General features: G+C 41.8%; 2 long non-coding RNA genes across 2 annotated transcripts; one reads left to right on the top strand and one right to left on the bottom strand.

Annotated features, from left to right (window-relative positions):
- Nucleotides 1-7,405: 7,405 nt before the first annotated feature.
- Nucleotides 7,406-8,367, top strand: LOC126992304 (uncharacterized). The gene is made up of 3 exons (XR_007746461.1): nucleotides 7,406-7,474; nucleotides 7,607-7,658; nucleotides 8,224-8,367. It is a non-coding gene; the product is annotated as an uncharacterized LOC126992304 (long non-coding RNA).
- LOC126992303 (uncharacterized) lies at nucleotides 8,112-12,575 on the bottom strand. The gene is made up of 3 exons (XR_007746460.1): nucleotides 11,982-12,575; nucleotides 9,425-9,554; nucleotides 8,112-8,582 (listed from the first exon to the last, which is right to left on the bottom strand). It is a non-coding gene; the product is annotated as an uncharacterized LOC126992303 (long non-coding RNA).
- Nucleotides 12,576-17,484: the final 4,909 nt, after the last annotated feature.

The raw sequence follows: 17,484 nt of genomic DNA, 5'->3' as shown, positions 1-17,484 counted from the left end.
TCATTCTCTGGAACACCATCTCTCCTCCTCTATACCTCATCTTCTCTTCCTCACCGAAACACAGGTTTCTGAGGCTACTGACAGCAACTTCTACTCTGTTCCCTCCTACTATCTCTATCCTAAATTTCAATCCAAAGTTGGATGTTGCGTCTACGTGCGCAATGACATCACTTGCTCTCGTGCCCACAACCTTGACTCTTCTGAATTTTCTACCATCTGGCTAAGACTTCATTGTCATTCTATTACTAAATACATCTGTGCTGTTTATTTCTCACCTAACTCTACTAACTATGTAAAATTCTTTGATTATTTGAATTCTAAAGTGGAGCACATCGTGACTCACTCTCCCTTCGCTGAAATCTCCATCTTGGGAGATTTCAATGTTCACCACTTTCACTGACCAGCCTGGTGAACAAGCCTACAACGTTGCTCTCCTCAACGACCTAGAGCAGTTGGTTCAGCACCCTACACGTATTCCCGACCGTCTTGGAGACAGGCCCAACATTCTAGACCTCTTCCTTACCTCTAATCCTTCTGCTTACTCTGTCAAACTGTTCTCTCCGTTGGGCTCCTCCGATCATAACTTTATTTCTGTTTCCTGTCCTATCGCTCCTGTACATCCTCTGGACCCATCGAAGAGGCGATGCTTCTGGCATTTTGCTTCAGCTCGGTGGGACGACCTGAGGATGTACTTTTCCGATTTCCCGTGGAATGATTACTGCTTCCAGGAGAGAGACCCCTCTGTGTGTGCCCAGCGCATCTCTGAGGTGATTGTCTCTGGAATGGAGGCATACATTCCAAGTTCTTTCTCTACTCCTCATGCTAAAAAGCCTTGGTTTAATCATGCTTGTTCTCGTGCTATTAAAGATAGAGAGGCAGCTCACATAAGGTTCCAGAGCCTTCGAACTCCCGCTAACTATGACCTTTACATTTCAGCCCGGAATCATGCCAAATCTATTCTCCGACTTACCAAAACTACTTTTATCAACAGAAAATGTCAACACCTTGCTTCTTCTAATTCTTCCCGTGACCTCTGGCATCTAGCCAAAAACATCTCCTCCAATTTCACTTCTTCCCTTTTCCCTCCTCTCCTTAACCCTGATGGCAGCACTGCCGCCTCATCTGTCTCTAAGGCTGAACTCTACGCTCAAACTTTCTGTAAGAACTCCACCTTGGACGATTCTGGGCATATTCCTCCTATTCATCCACCCTCTGACTCCTTTATGCCTGTTATTAAGATTCTTCGAAGTGATGTTTTCTATGCCCTCTCTGGCCTTAACTCTCAGAAGGCTTATGGACCTGATGGAATTCCTCCTATTGTCCTTAAAAACTGTGCTTCCGTGCTGACACCCTGCCTGGTCAAAGTATTTCGTCTCTGCCTATCAACATCTACCTTTCCTTCCTGCTGGAAGTGTGCCTTTGTACAGCCTGTGCCTAAGAAGGGTGACCATTCCAATCCCTCAAACTACCGCCCTATAGCTTTACTTTCCTGTCTATCTAAAGCTTTTGAATCAATCCTTAACCGGAAGATTCAAAAGCACTTTTCCACTTCTAACCTTTTATCTGATCGCCAGTATGGGTTCCGCAGGGGGCGTTCTACTGGCGTTCTTCTTGCTCTCTTAACTGACTCTTGGTCATCCTCTCTTAGCCGTTTCGGTGAAACTTTCTCTGTTGCGCTAGATATATCGAAAGCCTTCAATAGAGTCTGGCACAAGTCTTTGCTTTCTAAATTGCCCTCTTTCGAATTCTATCCTCTCTCTGTTCCTTTATCTCCAGTTTCCTTTCCGGCCGTTCTATCTCTGCGGTGGTAGACGGTCAATGTTCTTCCTAAATCTATCAACAGTGGTGTTCCACAGGGCTCTGTCCTATCACTCTCTTCCTGTTATTCATCAATGATCTTCTTTCCATAACAAACTGTCCTGTCCACTCATACGCCGACTACTCCACTCTGCATTATTCAGCTTCTTTCAATAGAAGATCCTCTCAACAGGAAGTACACGACTCCAGACTGGAGGCTGCAGAACGCTTAACCTCAGACCTTGCTATCATTTCCGATTGGGGCAGAAGGAACCGTGTGTCCTTCAATGCCTCAAAAACTTAATTTCTCCACCTATCAACTCGACACAATCCTCCAAACACTTATCCCCTGTTCTTCGACAACACTCAGTTATCACCACCTTCAACACTAAATATCCTCGGTCTATCCTTTACCCAAAATCTCAACTGGAAACTTCACATCTCCTCTCTCGCTAAATCAGCTTCCTCGATGTTGGTCGTTCGGTATCGTCAGTTGCAATCCATATACAGGGGCCTTGTCCGCCCTCGTATATGGAGTATGCATTTCACGTGGGGGGGGCTCCACTCACACAGCTCTTCTGGACAGAGTGGAGTCTAAGGCTCTTCGTCTCATCAGCTCTCCTCCTACTGATAGTCTTCTACCTCTTAAATTCCGTCGCGATGTTGCCTCTCTTTCTATCTTCTGTCGATATTTCCACGCTGACTGCTCTTCTGAACTTCCTAACTGCATGCCTCCACTGTCCAAACCCCTTATGCAAGAGTTAACCAGCATCTTCACTATTTCATCCCTCACGCTGGTACACTCTGGAACAATCTTCCTTCATCTGTATTTCCTCCTGCCTACGACTTGAACTTTTTCAAGAGAAGGGTATCAGGACACCTCTCCTCCCGAAATTGACCTCTCTTTCGGCCACCTCTTTGGATTCTTTTTTAGGAGCAGCGAGTAGCGGGCTTTTTTTATTATTGTTTCCTTTTTTTGTGCCCTTGAGCTGCCTCCTTTGTTGTAAACACACACACACACACACACACACACACACACACACACACACACACACACACACACACACTAAAAAAAGAAAGATAAAACCACAAAGTGAAATGCAGGAGCCTGACTAAATATGACAATTAAAAAAACACCCGCCCCCAGAAACATGAGAGGATTGAAAAGATGAACTTGAATTTTTGTTTTGTTTTTATAAATCAAGCCACGATAATTAATAGAAGAAAATGAATTACCCCAAAAATACTTGAAGCTGAAAAAGAGAGAGAAAAGTATCATATTAGAGGAGGAGGAGGAGGATGAAGATGATGATGATGATGAGTAGGAGGAGGAAGAGGAGGAGGAGGAGGAGGAAGTGACGGTGGAAGAATAAGAGGCGAAGGAAGAGGTGTGGTAGGAGAAAGAGAAGAAGGAAGCTGAGAAGTAAAAGGTGGTGTAGGAGGAAGTGGTGGTGGAGGAGGAGGAGGAGGAGAAGGAGAGGGTGGAGGAGGAGGAGGAGGAAGAGGAGGAGGAGGAGGAGGAGGAGGAGGAGGAGGAGGAGGAGGAACACAAAGATACATAAAGGGAGAACAAACAATAGCAGACCTGCTGGTCCTTACGAGGCTGTTTGTGACAAGCTACACTAACTAATCAAAGGTGGAAGATGAAGGACAGCAAAGGCGAAGGCTCCTCCCCACCCCCCCCCTCCCTCCAGCCAAAGCTGGCAGGAAAGGAAAAAGAACCATGCAGCATGGAAAAACTGCATAGAAATTATGTAGGAAAGAGGATAGAACTACCATTACTGCTACCACTAACCGGGCGATAACAGCGGACAAGGACACCAGTATTCGAAAGAGCTTAGCGTTATTACGACAATGAGTAATATCTTAGTTGCCGGTTGGATTCAAAATACTTGTCTAATCTATTCTTGAAGGCCGTAACTGTTGTACTATCAACGACATCACAGGGTAGAGAAATCCAAACATTAACTGCTCGATTGAAGAAGTGTTTAGCTTCGTGCAACGAGAATCTTTTACCACTTATCTTCAAATTGTGATTTCTTCTTGTTCTATTTGATCGATCAACTGTAATCTTCCGCATTAATAGCACTGAATCCTTTAAACACTTTAAACACTTCTATTAGATCGCCTCACATTTTTCGTTTTGATAGGCTGAATAAATTTACTTCTTTAAACCTCTGTTCATATGATAAATTTCTCAATCTAGGAATCATCTTTGTTACTCTTCGTTGAACACGTTCCAACTTTTCTATGTCTTTTCTGTAATAGGGAGACCAAAACTGTACACAGTACTCTAGATGGGGTCGAACCAACGAATTATACAGTTTTAATATTACTTTTGCCGATTTATTATTAAAGACTCGTCCGATGAAGCCAACCAATTTGTTTGGAGTTTTAACTACCTCTGAACAATGGTGGCCGGGCTTTAAATCGCTTGATATAGTGATTCCAAGATCTTTTTCTTTACTTACTGCAGAGAGTTGTTTGCCATTCATTATGTACCGAACGCGATTGTTATTTTTTCCGATGTGTAACACTTTACATCTGTCAACGTTAAATTTCATGTGCCATTGATTGGCCCAACGTGCAAGTCGATCTAGATCTGATTGTAAAGCTTCTTCGTCGAGTTTCGCAGTTACTTTACTAGCAATTTTTGTGTCATCAGCAAATTTTGATATTTTGCAAGTGAACCCATCATCGATATCATTAACATAAATTAAGAAGAGCATGGGGCCAAACACTGATCCTTGAGGTACGCCGCTTCTGACATCGAGCCAGTTAGATGTAACACCGTTTAGAACTACTCTTTATTTCCGCTCAGAGAGCCAGTCCACAAGCCAATTGTGAATGTTACCCGAGATACCGTGCGCCAATTGTTTGCTGAGCAATCGTTGGTGGGGGACCTTATCAAATGCCTTATGAAAATCCAGATATATGATATCTACTGATCTGCTTTCATCGAACACCTCAAAAATATAATGAAAAAAATCAAGTTAGTTAGTTAAACACGAACGTTTACTACGGAAGCCATGTTGCGAATTATTTATTATATTATTTTCTTCGAAGAATTTCACCATATTGTCGCGAATGATAGTCTCAATTAACTTACAAGCAATCGATGTCAGGCTAATTGGTCGATAGTTTCCTGGATGAGACTTGTCCCCCTTTTTGAAAATTGGTGTGACATATGCTAGTTTCCAATCCGACGGAACTTTTCCAGCTGTTAAAGATTTATTGAATATGATGGAGAGCGGACAAAGTGAACTCTTCCACAGGGACGGAAAACACCTGTCTCCCATCGGGGAAGCCAGGGCCCGTATTCTACATACCGTCATAACTTCTTCTGACGGTCATAGCGGAACAAAATGGCGCATTTCAGACATAACTCCGTCAGAAACTCTTATGGTCGACCATAAACTCTTATGGACGACCATAAAATTGCGCGGGACGCTAAGGTCGGGTTCACCCTGTCATAACTCTGCTTATGACCGTCAGAAGCGCGTCAACATGGCAGCCCCACGTCAACACGCTCCCCAGCCTTTTCGAAGAAGAGACGTACTGAACGAGCTCAGCGATGCTGAGCTTATCAGGAGATACAGACTTGACAAGGAAGGTATTTTGTACGTCACTGATCTTGTGAGGGAAGCCTTGTCAAGTGACACCAAGAGGAGAAGCCCACTCACCCCGGAGATGAAGGTGATCATCACACTGCGGTATCTTGCCACGGGAAAAATGCAAATGTGTAGCAGCGACGACCTCGGCCCATCACAGCCCAGCATCAGCAGAGCCATCACCCAGACCATTGACGCCCTTGCAAACGTCAATATTCTCAAGCAGTTCATCAGCTTCCCCACCACCCAAGACGTTACTGAGGCGAACAAGGCAGACTTCCTCACCATTGCAAATTTTCCCGGGGTTATTGGTGTCGTTGATGGGACACACGTAAGGATTGTGGCACCAAAGGAGGAGGAAGACGTGTTTGTCAACCGCAAGGGATATCACAGTATTAATGTGCAGGTCATATTCGATGCCAACTATCGAATACTGGATATCCTAGCGAAGTGGCCTGGCTCAGTGCATGATGCACGTATTTTGAATGGCTGTGGAGTGGCAGAATTGTTCCGGAGAGGGCATGTGCCACCAGGTAGTCACTTGTTGGGAGACAGTGGCTATCCCAGCAAGCCATGGCTCCTGACACCTTACCTGCGACCTCTGCCTGGACCTCAGTCACGCTATAGTAGGTGAGTAGATTGTCTTTATTTTTCTTTGGGGTATCAGTATAGTTTCTTACAATAAACATGTTGAACGTGAGATCCGCTAAAAATTTTGTAGAGTTGACATGCCATGCACTACCAGGTGCAATTAGCAAACTGAGCCAATCACAACATTTACCTATTATATAGAGAGTTCGGATAATAGGTTAGGCTAAGTTTCGACTGATCGAAAAAAACTTAATTATTTAGGTTCATTTTAGAATAATAATAAAAAATGAAAATAGCAAATAAATCAGGAAAAAACTCAACCTAACCTAGATTAACTGGCAACAAAAAATACACATATTATATCAGCTTAAATAATAATTAATGATGTTAATAATAAGTACATCAGATTTAAAGAAAATAATACACCTTTGCACCTTCAAATTTAAAGAAAAAGATCTTTAAATGAAAAAAAATTGTCAGAATTTTAAAGAGTTGATTTTCCTAGTAAAAAAGTTGACCTTCAAATTTAAAAAGTTGACTTTTAAATTAAAACACTTGACTTTCAAATTGCAAAAGTTGACTCAAATTTTAAAAAATAGATTTCAATTTAAAAAATGTAATTAACCCAGTAACAGCGACGGGCCAAATTTGTGGCTTTACCGTGTACCAGCGACAGACCAAATTTGTGCCATGATATAAACCCCTCAAAATAGATGATACATAATCTGATCACAAATGCTTTGATATATATTATGAAATGGTTTGTGTGAGGGGTGATTTTTTCTCATTTTTCTCGCCTGGAGGGACCATTAACCCGTGGGCTTCGGCTATGGGAAAGCCGAGAAGTGCCCGAGAAATGACAAAATTACTCTGCATTTTGAGACTAAAAAAAGAGCATGGAATGTATATTAGAGTACTCCTCTCATAACCACAGCCACGACTCGTCAAAGCCCTAAAAAGGATCTGTCGACGTTCTCGGGTTAAGAAACATGGTCCCCGCTGCTACCGGGTTAAACTGAAAAAAAATTGTCAAGGACAGTCAAATTTAGTCAAGCAAAGTCAAATTTAGTCAAGCTAGGTATGGCAAGTAGTGAATTTACCCATAGTTAATGGAACATAAGTACTTAATATTGACTGCCATTATCATTTGTATTTTCTTTTAGGGCCCACAAACGGACACGGAGTGTTGTGGAACGAGGAATAGGACAGCTCAAGCGCCGCTTTCATGTCCTACACAGCGAGGTCCGAGTAACTCCCCCGGTGAAGGTGTGCAAGCTGATACATGTATGCGGCATGCTCCACAACATCTGCAAGGACAGGAATATTCCCATTCCTCTCGATGCGGCTCAACCTAACGCTGAAGAAGTGGATCTTGCCATGGCACAACCTGAAGGTGTGCAAGTTGTGCCACTTCCAGCTGGTCAGCGGAATGAAGGTCGCCTGTATCGAGATGAATTCTGCAACTTGCATTTCCAGTAAGTTGGATATTTTATATATATATGTTTTTCGAATTGAATCTGGGAAACACTCATTTCTTAAGAATCTGCATTATTCTGTATCATTATTATTATGAAACTACCTACTAGTTAATTTGTTTTTCGTTCTAGCAATGAAGACTGAAACCCGTTCCTCAGCACGACTGGACAAGTACATGCCAAGGTACTGTTCCACTTGCATTAATAAAGTAATCAATCTATCAATCAATTATAACCCATATTCCTTTTGTAAACATTTGCAAATTAACATTCCCCTCTTTGTTGTCAATACTCTAAAAACACTCATAGTACTCCTTCAATCTCCTTATACCTTCCACACTTACAATTACATTCCTATTCACACCCTTTACATTCATAGTTCATACACACCTTTTCATTCTTTTCTCAAGCTCCCTTCACTTCCTTCAAGAACATCTCCCTATTATTCTGAAAGTCATTTCTCACCTTCCTTCCTAGCTCTTTACACATTGCCTTTTTATTCTCCATTAGTGTTCTTTTTGCATTTTTTTTACATATTCATTTTAATCTCTTTTTCCAGTGCATTTGTACACTGTATCATTCCTGCATAAGCATAATTAAATTAGTACAACTAAGGTTTCACAATCATAGAACTATGTGCATCCTTTTCTACTTTTATTAGGTATATTATTTGTTTTTCCTTTCCTTTTCAATTTGTAACTTGATCAAAATTTGTTTAAGACGCATGGCTTCCGCTTTTTCTTTGGCAGCTGCCTCCCGTGCCCTTTCAGCTGCCTCCTGCGCCCTTGCAGCTGCCTCCTGCGCCCTTGCAGCTCCTGTGAAGGTCCGAGCACAAGCCGCCACCTCCTCTGCTGCTGCCTTCATGGCCCGTGCAGCCTCCTCCCCAGCCTGTGCAGCTGCTGCTGTAGCTCTTGAAGCTACAGCCTCCTCCTCAGCAGCTGCCACCTTTGCTTGAGCAGCTGCTGCATCATCCTCAGCTGGCACCTTCCCCCAGGCACCCCCCTCAGTCTGTGGCTGCAGGGTGGGCTCAGGCACAATTATTACTGTTGGTGCCTCAGCACCTCCCTGACCTACAATGAGCTGGCTCGCTGGCTCTGCTGCGTCTTCACTGCAAGTAATGTATAAAGTCATGAAATGGGTGTACAAATGAGCAGTTATAAACTAATGCAGATCTGCCATAGGGTATCTTTTTCCTTTCATATACTAGGGAGTAAATATGGCATAGTGTTATGGAAATGGAAGGCATACTCATACTAAATTAACGACAATCAATAAGGTCTAGAAGAGTTGCATATCTTTGAGGGGATTGATATTAAGAGGAGGATTCAATGAGTTCTCGGCCTAACAAAGAAGGAGTGGAGACAGGAGCCCGCCAATGCTGTAACATGTTGGTATAGGTTCCAACAAGTAATGCATGGGCTGGCATCCTTTCAGCATTTTCTATTGAGTTACAAGGTGACTTTTCATAAGTTATTCACCCACCATTCTTCAGGGACGGAATTTCAAAATTGAAGACGAGATTGGAGAAGTGCATCACACTCAAAGGCGGTTACGTTAAAACATAAAAAAAGTAAGTGGAGTGAACCTTTGCTCTATTTTTCCTCATTCTGAGGTAGGCCAAGAACTCATTGAATACACCTTAATTGAGAAGTACTATGAACCAAGGTAGGATTGCATCAATTGACAGAAGTTGCTGTAGCTTTGACGTTACCTGCAGGTATAGTTAACTTGAACTAAAGCCTTTAATTAAACAATCTATTCCAACAGTAAAGATATATCTCTCATATGTTCTTTCCAAGTGATGAGTTATGTTTCTAGTGTTTTGTAACATACTGGTTGAAGCAAATGACAGGCTTTTATTACTTTTGCTAAGCAGAACTGACTATATTTAAAAATGAGAAGAATAGAACTAAAGAGTGTACTTCACAAATTAAACAAATAGATACATACATGTCGACAGTCCTTTGATGTCCAAGGTCATCAATCTCCTCAAATCCCGTGATGACCTTGCTGTCTTGCCCCAAAACGTCCCCGACAAGTTCATCAATGGGGTCAAGGGGAGGGGGTGGAGGGCCGCCACCTGGGAAAAAATAAAAATTCATGTATTTTTTGTTTTTTTCCCCTTCTACTAAAGCATTACATTAGTGTCTTCTCAGAATGTAATGCTAAAGTGGATTATGACAGGTACTTTACTGAGATGTTATAAAACTTGTTTTTGTCTCCTGCCTGTAACTTGACCTCTCTCAACGAGTGTATCAAGACACCTCTCCACCCGGAATTGACCTCTCTTTTGGCTAATCTATAGTATCTTCTGTTGTGAGAGTGGCAATTAGTGGGCTTTTTTTCTACACTTTTTGTTGCCCTTGAGCCAACTCTTTGTTGTAAAACAAAATTATATAAAAAAAAAATAGCTGCTGCAACCCCACCACTATTCAAGGTTGTGTGTGTCAGAAAGGAGCATTTCTTCCTCTTTCATACTTTATCTTACAGGCATCTCTGATGAAAGAAAGTACGAGTAATAAGGGTAAGAATGGACTCTACATAATATTCATTACAAACTTAAACTGATTTACCCATATATATCAACTAAACGAAAATTTATGGCAAATAGCATCCTGTTTCTTTCAATACAAAACTATTTCAATGTGATTGATTTCCATCAAGCAGTTGTCTGTTGATGGCAACAAGTATGGGTATTGCAACATACTTCTATAAATATCCATGTTTGTATATATATATATATATATATATATATATATATATATATATATATATATATATATATATATATATATATATATATATATATATATATATATATATATATATATATATATATATATATATATATATATATATATATATATATATATATATATATATATATATATATATATATATATATATATATATATATATATATATATATATATATATATATCAGAGCTGGGCGCGTTACTGGATATCGGGTAGTCCGGTACCGCTCCTCCGCACCTCGAAACACATATAGTCCGTACCTGTACTTCCGCGCCTAAAAATTTTTCACTCGTTCCGGTACCGCACCTCCGCACCTCCGGTACCGTACCCAAAACTATTAAAGCGCGCCTGAAAAATCTAGTCCGTACCTTAAAAAAAAGAAATACAAGGCAATACTGCAGCAGCATTATTATTATCATTATTATTATTATTATTATTACCATTATTTTTGTTATCATTATTGTCATTTTAACGCATAGAATCTCCACCACCTGAAGTAAAGTAACTACTTTTACACTCATCATAATTATCATACCTCAGTACACATGCAACATCGGGCCGTAAATCTGAATGAGTGACGTCACTCAAGTGGCGGGAAAACATGCCCTGCAGCACAGACCGCGTAAACGACCGGAAGTATTACTGCAGAGCGCGGACTGTTTGTCGTTTTCATTTTTTTTATCCTTGAAAACCTCAGGTGCGGAGGTACGGACTTAAAATACTGCCGTTCCGCACCTGTTACTTCCGCACTTTTGAAAAACTTTCCGCACTTCGGACCTCCGCACCTCGTTTAAAGGTCCGCAGGTCCGGAGGAGCGGAGGTGCGGACAGAGGTACGGAAGTGCCCAGCTCTGATATATATATATATATATATACACACACACACAAGACTCATTTTAGTACCGTGCCAGTAATTCATTACCTACCAAATGAAACATCACTAGCTCTGGTTAGAAGTTAGAAGGGGGCGTCGAGGGGGGTGATGCCCCCCCCGTTAGCAGGTCGTAAAGTTCGGTTGTAGAAGTTTAAATATGCTCTCCCACCCTAAACCCTCTGCGAGATATTTTGCAGCTGCACCGTCGCCGCGGCCACCGCTAAAGGATGCTACTCTTCCGTCAATATTATCCCCTATTTTCAATAATAAATAGTAATAAATAGTCCTTGAATTGGATTTTGAAAGCATTTCCATGATTGTTGAACATTTGAAGAAAAGATTTATGAAGAGCTAGTGATGTTTCATAAGGTAGGTAATGAACATAAGAACGTTGGAGTCTGCAAGAGGCCGGTAGGCCTAAACAAGGCAGCTCCTTTGACCCTAAGCTCCCGTGTATCTAACCCCACCTAGTATCGCTGTCCATGAATTTATCTAATCTATTTTTGAATGTGACAATTGTATTGGCACTCACCACATGACTGCTAAGCCTATTCCACTCATCCACAGCCTTGTTGGTAAACCAATTTTTGCCTATGTCCCTGTTGAGTCTGAATTTATCCAGTTTAAACCCATTACTTTGTGTCCTACCCATACATACTGGCATGGTACTAAAATGAATATTTACCATATATATATATATATATATATATATATATATATATATATATATATATATATATATATATATATATATATATATATATATATATATATATATATATATATATATATATATATATTCAAAGTGCTCAGAATGAGACAAAAAATGTGTAATGGGTGTTTATCAGTTAAAGCTAATATATGAAAACTTACTTACCAGTTCCATTCCGATGATCTCGAAAGTTCTTCAGCTTCATCCTTGACTTAGAAGTGATGATGAACCATCGCTTCTTTACCTCTACGGCCGTCCTCATGGTGGAACTGTCCATTCAGGTCGGCCGTAATCTTCGTCCAGACATCGTGTTTCTTTTGGTTGGAAACACCAACCGTCTTGAAGTTCCTCTTCAAAACGTGGACTTCGTCCCTGTATAACATAGCCAGCTGGAGAGACTCGTCGTCTCCCCAGTTAGCCTTCCTTTGACGTTTAGGTTGAGGATCCATGCCGTGAGTAAACACTGCCGAACAGCTGAGAGGGCGGTACATTTGTTTACACACTTTTCAACGGGAATACGTTTCAGCGCATTTTCTCATAACGAATTTCTATTTTACCATTTCTAACTTCCCCAAAAGTCGTAATATGAGGTCAAAATAATGTAAATCAAAGAAAATGATGTCAATAATATATTATATTCCATAAATTTAAAGTTAACAAATTGTGAGCCGTGCGTTCTAGCGGCTCACGGTGTTGTTGATTTACTGCGCTATGGCCGACGACAAGAAGAAGAAGAAGAAGACTTCTGACGGTCATTCTACTGACGGTCATAAATTCTGTTAGCTATGACGGTTAGTTATGGTCGACCATAAGCACTATGTAGAATACGGGCCCAGATTCGGAAGGCTCCTAAACGACGCAGTACGTGACACCCGATCAAAAAACGACTCTCAGCCACGCCCCTCCACCCCGCCCGTGTAAATAGACGCCATGCATCGCAACAAACTCGTAACCGTGATTCCGCAAGTACCACCACCTCTATTAACAAGCCTCTAGATAACTTAAAAATCCTTAGTTTCAATGCGCGTAGCATAAAAAACAAGTTTGATTAGCTGAGATGTCTTGCTCTAACAGAAAATATTGACATAATTGCTATAACCGAAACATTTATCGACACCACATATATTGATTAAAGTCCCGAATACAACATAGATGGCTACAGACTCTTCAACAAAGATCGTGTATACCGTAGAGCCGGTGGCGTCGCCCTTTTTGTCAAAAGCTATTTGCAACCCACTGACAAAACACCAAGAGACAGTAACGTTGAACATTTGTGCGTGCGAGTAAACATTGCAAAAGTCAATTTAAATATATCTGTCACCTACAGACATCCAGGGCAATCACTCGATGACGATCTTGAAATTTACAGTGTTTTAAGGGAGTCAATAACAACGACTCACTGATATTAGGAGACTTTAACCTCCCCCATATCGACTGGGCGACACTGTCAGGTACAGAAGGCGAGCCACATAAGACCTCTTCTATTTAGAACACTGATCAGCTCTGGATCATTGGCCCGGATCTGAATCTGATCTGGATTCGCTCTGGGTAAATAGAACGCCTCTGGAAGAGCGACAGATCAAAACAAAGCGTGCGCGCACACGCACACACACACACACATACAATGGTAGGGCAGGGTCCGTGCATGCCGCAACTATTTCAAGCTTTCTTTGACCGGAGGAAAGATAGAAGAACCCAAGACAGTGACGAGGACGTTCTACCGGCAATCCTTGGCTGGACTGTGGACTCTTGCTCTTGCTGTACTAGTGACCCGTTGGAGAGTCCCGTTGGTCTTGGTCTTAGCTACAACCTACCTCGGGGTCTGGATCAGGCAGATCAGGATCCGGATCCACCAGATCACGAGAATCCAGATCTCGGTGGTAAATAGAACACGGGTTCTCTGGCCAGATCAGTGATCTAAAACGGATTCTTGTAAATAGAAGAGGTCTATAGAATGATCGAATTTTTAGAAGAAAATTATGTAAGCCAAATGGTTTCTGAACCAACTCGACAAAAAAACATACTCGACTTTGTTATAACTACCCAAGATGACCTGGTCAGTAATGTCACGGTAGGAGAACACCTCGGTTCTTGCGATCATAAATTAGTCCGCGTCGACATTAGAGCTCAAACATCAGTGACGGAAAATAAAGCAAAGGTGCCCAATTTCAAAAGAGCTAACTTCGTAGAAATCCGACAAAAACTAACAGAAATACAACTATCAGATGACGGCAACGTAGAGGAAGCCTGGCTAAGCCTTAAAAATCACTTACTCACTCAGCAGAACACATTCGTCCCCTTGTGCGAGAAGCGAAATAACACTAATAAAAGCCCACCTTGGTTTAATAGCGAAATTAAACACTCAGTCAAGGAGAGAAAATTGTCTTACAGGTTAAAGAAAGAACAAAGCACGCCCGAAAACATTAGACTTTATAACGATGCCAGGCGACGAGTAAAAATATTAGTATGTCAGGTACAGCGTAGATATGAAGAAAATATTGCAGCCAACTGTAAAAATAATCCAAAATCCTTCTTCAGTTACATAAACAACAGAAAGGCGATCAGAAGTGGAATTGGACCTTTAACAAACAGCGACGGTGCACTAGTGACTGACAGCCAACACATTGCAAACCTCTTAAACAGTTACTTTTCCTCGGTGTTTAATACTAACAATCTTCCTCCCACTACCACCAACACCAGTATTAATGTAAATCTCGAGCATGCATTGCCTAGTTTTGAAATAACAACCGATGAAGTCCTTAAAGCTCTCCAATCACTTAAAACAAATAAAAGTCCCGGACCCGATAAAGTATATCCTATACCGCTTAAAGAAACAAAGAGCAAAATAGTCTCCTCCCTCACAACCGTATTCAATATGTCCTTGCGACAAGGCATCGTCCCTTCGGATTGGAAAAAGGCTAAAGTGACACCGATTTTTAAGAAAGGAGACCAAAAAATACCAGGTAATTACAGACCCATTAGTCTAACTTCAGTTGTAGGTAAGCTACTTGAGAGCATAATTAGAGACAAAATTGTGAGTTACCTTGAAAGGCACTCATTAATTGGGGATTCACAACATGGCTTCCGTAACAAAAGTTCCTGCCTATCAAACCTATTGACCTTTTATAACGATCTCTTCTCAGTTTATGACGTAACCATATCAGTGGACGTAGTCTATCTTGATTTCCAGAAAGCGTTTGATAAAGTCCCACATCATAAATTACTTTATAAATTAAAGCAAATAGGTATTGACGGTCAAGTAAACCAATGGATCGCGAATTGATTGAGCAACAGACAAAAAAGAGTGGTGATCGATGGATTTAACTCAAGAGTGGGCGCCGGTCACTAGCGGCGTCCCTCAGGGCTCGGTATCTTGGCCCAGTGCTCTTCATTATTTACATCAACGATGTGGATGTTGGACTCAATAATCGCATTAGTAAATTTGTAGACGACACAAAGATTGGTAACTCGGTTCTCACTGACGAAGACAGGCAAAGCCTCCAAGAGGATTTGCACAAAATTTCAGCTTGGTCGGATAGATGGGAGATGCCCGTTAATGTAGACAAGTGCCAAGTCCTTCAAGCTGGAACAAGAAATAAGAAGTTCGATTACGAGATGGGCGGCGTTAAACTCACAAGCGTTCAATGCGTTAAGGACCTGGGGGGCAAAATCGCGTCAAACCTCAAATTCTCACATCAGTGTATTGACGCAGCAAATAAAGCGAACAGAATGTTGGGCTTCATGAAAAGAAACTTTTTATTCAAGAATAAAGATGTAATACCTCCGCTCTACAATAGTTTAGTCAGACCCCACTTGGAATATGCGGTACAGTTTTGGTCTCCCCACCATGCAAAGGACATTGCTAAATTAGAAGGTGTTCAGCGTCGAGCAACAAAAATTATCCCTTCCTTGCGCAACAAATCTTACGAAGAAAGGCTTTCCACTCTTAACATGTTCTCTTTTGAGAAACGTCGCCTCCGAGGAAAACTGATCGAATGTTTTAAAATACTTAATGGTTTCACGAATGTAGAGAGAACAAAATTGTTTATGATCGATGACACTCTGCGAACGAGGAACAATGGCATAAAACTCAAATATAGACAAGTAAATTCAGACTGCACCAAACTTTTCTTCACCAACGTTGTAGTGCGAGAATGGAATATGCTCCCACCTTCAGTGGTCCAGTGTAACACGATTGACTCCTTTAAAAACAAGCTCGACCGACACTTCCTTGAACTTATTAATAACTAAAGTAGAAATGGAACGTTTTGGAGCCATCTGATTAATGTAGAATCACTTAGGTTTAAGGACAGACCACCAAGTCTGGACCATGGGGTCTGTGTGGTCTGGTTTTCTTTGTAGATCTCTCTCTCTCTCTCTCTCTCTCTCTCTCTCTCTCTCTCTCTCTCTCTCTCTCTCTCTCTCTCTCTCTCTCTCTCTCTCTGCTCATTCACACCCGACCTCTGCTCATTCACACCCGACCTCTGCTGAGAGAAGGTCGTGACCTCACCCCGCTGCGCTCCACAACATCGCTAGCCCTGTGTTTACGTCGTGCTCTTGGGATTGCGTTTGCTTTCACGTGCGTTTGTGTGTTTCCGGTGTTTTTGCGTGTGATCTGGCTGTTTCCGGGTGTTCTGCGTGGGTTTCAGAGTGATTCAAGTGTGTTGTGTTTCCGGTGTTTTTGCGTGTGATTTGGCTGCTTCTAAGTGTACTGCGTGGGTTTCAGAGTGTTTTGAGTGTGCTGTTTTGTTTCCGGTATTTTTGCGTGTGATTTGGCTGTTTTTCGAGTGTTCTGCGTTTCGAGTGTGTTGTGTTTCCAGTGCTTTTGCGTGTGATTTGGCTGTTTATAGTGCTCTGCGTGGGTTTCAGAGTGTTTTGAGTGTGCTGTTGTATTTCCGGTGTTTTTGCGAGTGACTTGAGGGTGTTTAGTCGTGCTTGTGCTTGGGTGTCTGAGTGTTTCGTGTGTCCCGAGGGGGACTTTGTGTTCCCGAGTGTCTCACGCGTGATTTGGGTGTGTCGACAACCCACCCTTTGAATTCCCTGAGGATTCAATCTGCTCCTCCTCACTACACCCTCTTTAAATCCCCTTGAGGATTAACACTTCCTACACCCCTTTCCCTCACCTCACCTAAGCCCCCCCCACCCTCGCTCACCTCACATCCCTTTTGCTCCTCCTCATCCCCTAGAGGATTAGCCCTTCCTACTCCTCCCTCACCTCCACATATTTCTAAGCCCTCCCCCCCTCACTCACCTTACCTCACATCCTATTTACCCATCCCTTCACCCACCTTACCTCGCCTCTTTCTTAACCTTTCTTATTCTCACACACCTCACTCACCTCACATCCCAAATGGTTTCTGAGCCAACTCGACAAAATAATATACTCGACCTTGTTATAACGACCCAAGATAACCTAATCAGTAGTGTCACGGTAGGAGAACACCTCGGTTCTTGCGATCATAAATTAGTGCGAGTCGACATTAAAGCTCAATCATCAGTGACTGAAAATAAAGTAAAGGTGCCCAATTTCAAAAGAGCTAACTTCGTAGAAATCCGACAAAAACTAACAGAAATACAACTATCAGATGACGGCAACGTAGAGGAAGCCTGGCTAAGCCTTAAAAATCACTTACTCACTCAGCAGAACACATTCGTCCCCTTGTGCGAG

The sequence above is a fragment of the Eriocheir sinensis genome, unplaced genomic scaffold (genome assembly GCF_024679095.1).
Source record: "Eriocheir sinensis breed Jianghai 21 unplaced genomic scaffold, ASM2467909v1 Scaffold436, whole genome shotgun sequence".
Taxonomy (NCBI): domain Eukaryota; kingdom Metazoa; phylum Arthropoda; class Malacostraca; order Decapoda; family Varunidae; genus Eriocheir; species Eriocheir sinensis.
The sequence above is the reverse complement of the archived record's forward strand: the minus strand, read 5'-3'. Positions and strand labels throughout refer to the sequence as shown.